Source organism: Priapulus caudatus, unplaced genomic scaffold (genome assembly GCF_000485595.1).
Source record: "Priapulus caudatus unplaced genomic scaffold, Priapulus_caudatus-5.0.1 Scaffold1459, whole genome shotgun sequence".
Taxonomy (NCBI): domain Eukaryota; kingdom Metazoa; phylum Priapulida; class Priapulimorpha; order Priapulimorphida; family Priapulidae; genus Priapulus; species Priapulus caudatus.
This window is the reverse complement of record NW_014578520.1, coordinates 101,011-106,196: the sequence shown is the minus strand read 5'-3', so window position 1 is coordinate 106,196 and position 5,186 is coordinate 101,011. Positions and strand designations below refer to the sequence as shown.

General features: G+C 48.4%; 1 protein-coding gene across 1 annotated transcript in view; it reads right to left on the bottom strand.

Moving 5' to 3' along the window:
• The window catches only part of LOC106816707 (caspase-3-like), a 9,723-nt gene extending 9,587 nt beyond the window's left edge, over positions 1-136 (bottom strand). Inside the window, exon 1 of the mRNA XM_014821326.1 lies at positions 33-136. The gene's annotated coding sequence lies outside the window, so the exon portion shown is untranslated. The remainder of the gene's footprint in view (positions 1-32) is intronic.
• Positions 137-5,186: the final 5,050 nt, after the last annotated feature.

Sequence of the window (5,186 nt, the reverse complement as noted above, 5' to 3'; positions counted from 1 at the left end):
TTTAAATCGTTGCCCTAAAGTCACACACTTACGTGTTTCTGCACTCGATGACAATACAATGACTCATGCGCAAATTTTCACTCGTTTAATTTCGATAGAAACGTCGGCAGTCTTTGTTTGGTCTTGACTCTTGTGTACTTCCATTCGATTATCTTTCTTAGCGCACCTATTGCCTGTTTGTGCTACCTTATGCTCAGCCTTTATGGATTCTTTTCATGCCAATTTCTATTTGGGCGCCAAGCTGTGCATGATCCTCAATGATTGCGCTTCAATCATTCCATTGGTGGGCCCAATTGATTCACTGGTCATGGAGTCAATGATTTCGCTAACGAAATCAAGTCTACAAGTAATTTCGTTACGAAAATCAAGTCTACAAAGTTATATTTCGTACGAAACAACTACTGCCAGCAAGGCATTCGCTTACGAAAATCAACTACTGCGGGTCATTTCGTATACCGAAATCATGCTACACTGGCGCGCCGGCGTTCAGTGATTCGCATATTATATTCGCCCTACCTTATTCGTTTGCGAAAAGGTATTTAAGGCGCGTACCTTATTTCAGTGATTTTTTCGTTTACGAAATCACTTTGTATACTTGCATTTCGTTACGAAATCACTTGTGTAGACTTGATTCCGTTACGAAATCAATGATTCGTAACGAAATCAGTCATGGACACTCTTGGCCCCCATAAATTGTCGCTTGTGCAATAATACGCCATACCGAGCAATCCAGTTCTAATTACAGCGTTATACTGCACTGATGCACACCATTCATAACCGATATCCTTCAATATATATATTGTAAGATATGTTCAATTTGGCCGAAACATTCACATTGTGGAGACTGCTTATTTTTCTGTTGCCCACGTGGCTAAGGTTTTTACACGTGCTGTGGTTAGCAGTTGCTAATTTATTTAGTTCGGGATCATTTTTTTTCGCTCACTACAGCCGAAGGTATAGGACGGTGATGCGCAGTAGGCCAGCTAGCCACAGATGCAGGGGTCCATGCCTCCCCCTTTGGCATCCGGAATACTTCTCTTAATTTTCAGTGGGCCATCTGAATACTTCCATAATTGGGCTGGCATCTGAATACTTATTTAACCTGCAGCAGCACGCCGAATTAATACATAAGCAACAGGTAACAAATAGGTCCAATACACAACATTTAATAACCTTTATTCGTTGCACACTATTTATTCGCGTGGAGCCCAATAAATACACCTTCGTGCTTCATGCTTGTTAGAGGCAAATAATTGTAGAAAAAGTAGCAGGACTTTATGCCCAGAAAATCGCGCAAATCTGCTGTTGATTTGATTTGGCCCTTGCCTGCTCCTGCTTTCTGGCGTTGTTGTCATGCTACATATACTGGTAGTACATATATTTGCGGCCTTCTTCATCACTGCGTAGTACATATCCTTGCGGATATTCCGATTCTCAGCCAGTTCTCCGGAAGTGCATTTGGAGCTGAAAACTCTGGCAACTCCCAAAGAGGCGACCACTTTTTGACGCCATACTCGCAGGGGCGCAAATCCAGCGCGGGAAGGGGGGGTGACAAGGGGGGACATGGTCCCCCCCGGAATATTTTAGAGCGGGCGACTCATATCAAATGCTCCCCCCCGCACGATTTTGGATCACCATGATTTTGTGTGTATAGTATGGTGTTGCAGTTGTGCGGCGCGGGTGGTGTGCGCTGCGCGGTGTGTGTGTTCATGTGTTTGTTAAGGAGAACCAGACGGCGCGGAAGTGGTGGGGAGGGGGGGGGGGGGAGCCGCCCCTCCAATCAAAAAGTGGGGGGTCAAAACCAAAAAGACCCCCCCAAAAGAAGAGTGCGCCCGAAAGTAAAAATAAAATGTTCACTGAGCTATATGACTTGTTACCCTCTAACGTTCAATGAAAAATAAATTTATACATCCATTTTTAAGTTTGTCCGCTACGCCGCTTCGACGTGATTGACGCTCACGTCGCACACAGCGCGCCCCTCACGCGCCCACGCCGCAACACACGCGTTCATGCACACACGCCGGACATCACGCGCTCACGCCACACACGTCGCACAGCGCTCACGCACACACGCCGATATACGCGCTCACGCACACACGGTTCGCACCCAACGCGCTCATGCACATCACGCCGCATGCACATACGCGCTCACACCACCCACGTCGCACACACGCCGCTCAGCGCCACACATGTCCCACACCACGCCGCCCATTCATACGCGCTCACGCACACACGTCGCACACACGCTGCTCACGCACACACGCCTCACATTACGCGCTCACGCCACACACGGTCGACACACGCGCTCTATGCCACACACGCGCACATACGCGCTCACACACTCACGTCGCACACACGCGCCTCACGCACACATGTCGCCACACACGCCCCACATACGCGATCACGCACACACGTCGCACACACGCGCTCACCGCAACACGTCGCACACACGCGCCACGCACCACACGCTTGCAACACGCGCTCACGCACACCACGCGCCACACACGCGCTCACGCACACTACGATCACACACACGCCGCTTTACGCACCCACGTCGCCCACACACGCGCACACTGCGCTCACGCACACACGTCACACAACACGCGCTCACGCACACGTCGCACACACGCGCTCACGCACACACGCGCTCGACGCCACACCACGCGCCGCACACCGGCCGCTCACGCAACCAACGTCGCACACACGCGCTCACGCACACACGTCACACACGTCACGCACCACGGCGCGCACACGCGCTCACGCACATATGATGAAAAAAAATCGTGAGCCCCCTTAAGGTCTTTGCCCCCCCCCCCCCCAATTCCGAAAACTGCTACGGCGCGCCTGCGTGGAGAACCTTTTTATTGTGTGTGACTAGTGCCTCGTCAACGATTGCGCTTCTTATCCCTTTTTTGCTGTGCCAGTTTTTCATTTATTCAAGTGCCATGAGAGCATAATAATGATCATGCCACAACTTTGAGAAAAAATGTTGTCTTGATAAATTTAGTAATCGTTTCTTTTTTAACACGCTTTTTTTCTTTAATATTGAATAATTTCTTATGCTAGAAATCATCAAGAGAAAAGTATGTTTATGAAAGCTTTAGGAGATATCACTCGACAATAGACACGGATTCAAGGATTAAGCTGCGAAAACACAAGCCCTATATTCACGCATAAGAGGCACACTGAGTAAGCTGAGCAACGGCTTTGATTGATATATATATATATGGCAAATTGATGGATATATGCTACACGCATATATTTGATATTGACTGGACCAACATATATAACGGACCAATATATTTTTGTGACTCAGCCTCAACACAAATGATTGGTTTTTTACTTTTTTGTATTTCTTGATTTTATGACTGGCATGCTGGCACCCTTGTTCGTAATCATTATCACAAAACCAAATGCATGTTTGCTGTCGTGCTGTGTGTGTGTGTGTGTGTGTGTGTGTGTTGTGTTGTGTTGTTGTAGACTGTATGTGTGTGTGTGTGTGTTGTCTGTGTGTGTGTGTCGTGCTGTGTGTGTGTGGTGTGTTGTGTGCGCGTCGTGTGCCGGGTTCCGTCGTGCCGTGACCGCGTTGTCCGGGACCCCCCCCCACTCGCGCAGAAAACGCATCTTGAGGGCGCCGTCTAATTTTTCAAAACTTTTTTTCTGGGGAGGGCCTCCAAAAACACCCCCCCCTTCGCTGTCGCCTACTGCGTGGCCCCCCCACATTTCCAAAATGGATTTGCGCCGCCTGATACTTCCAGCTAAACATGTGTTTCTTTCATCCGGAAAGAGTCAACATGCCGATTTGTGTCGCTTACACGAAACGAACTCTTCGCCGACTTCGATACGTCGGCCTGTCAAGTCGCGGCAAGGATAGCCGCAATTCGTGCTTCTAAATACATGTCGGAGGAAATTCATCGCAAAACAGACCAGCGGACAAAAACCAGCCAAAAAGCGCCGCGTAAATGCGCCTAAATCAGCTCCAGAATGACAACAACCCACGACAAGGGGGCATAACTCTAAGCTTCCGGCTTGGTATACATTCATTTAACATCTAGATCTGGCTAACCGACTGCGCATTCGACTGATTTCCCGTCTGTTTCGCGCATCCTAACGTGCGGGCGACAGCTCTCGTTTCCAGTTTAGCAGGCGTAAAAGATCCAACATTTATTAAAAAGATGGGCTAGGAAAAGTTCAGAAAAAAAACACAATCCCCGATGCATAGTATCAATTATTTCGCGTACGGAATTACGTTATACTGTCAATCACGCGTACGGCCGTACCGCACCTCGGCGTACGCAATACTCTCTAAATAGGCCGGAATCTGGCGTACGAAAAGGCTTTGACCCCCTCACAGATGATTAGTCTTTAGATACTAATACATAGTTTTAGATTCTAAGAAACATTTTTTTTTTATTGAAAACCAGATAATGCCTACAATCATCTTTTTTCATTCAAATATGCTCAGCCCACACGCTGACATTCAAGGAAAATTGTGTAGCATTTACGCCCATGCCGTTAACGCATTATTCTTGCTAACCTGCAGCCAATATTACCGACCACTAGACGGATTAAGGCGCGGGGCAACAGGCGGCACGTGCCCCGGGCCCCCCACATTTGGGCCCCACATTTTAGCAGTATCCTTAAATTCACAAACTTCGTATTTGTGATCACACAAATTACTTAGCATGTTACGTTTGAAGTGATGCGTTTCCATGCTTGTTTCTCTGACTGAATTTTGCTGTTCAGCTGAAGGACAAGATGCGTTTTCTGCGCGAGCAAGGGGGGGTCCGGACTCCCTAGCTGGACCCCCCCTGTACACGCCCCTGCTCGGGCGCGAAGCGACCAGGCGAGGGAGCCAAGCGACCGAGCGGGGGGAGGGTGTGGGAGGGGGGTGTTCACTGTTCACCCTCCCGCACGATGGAGATTTTGCAATTATTACACTAAAATGGAGCGACCTGAGGTGAAATTCTTGCAAATAAAATAAAAAATATAATTTTTTTTTGCTTGGGGGAGGCTCAGGAGGGGGGGTTTGTTCGAACCCCCCGAACCCTCCCTGGCTACGGGCCTGTACACGTGTACATAATTATGTGTGTACACAGTACTAAACACGCGTGTACATATGTACAAGTAACAGCATTTCATATACATCTTGAGGGGTCAAAAGACCACCTGAGACACTGCTATGT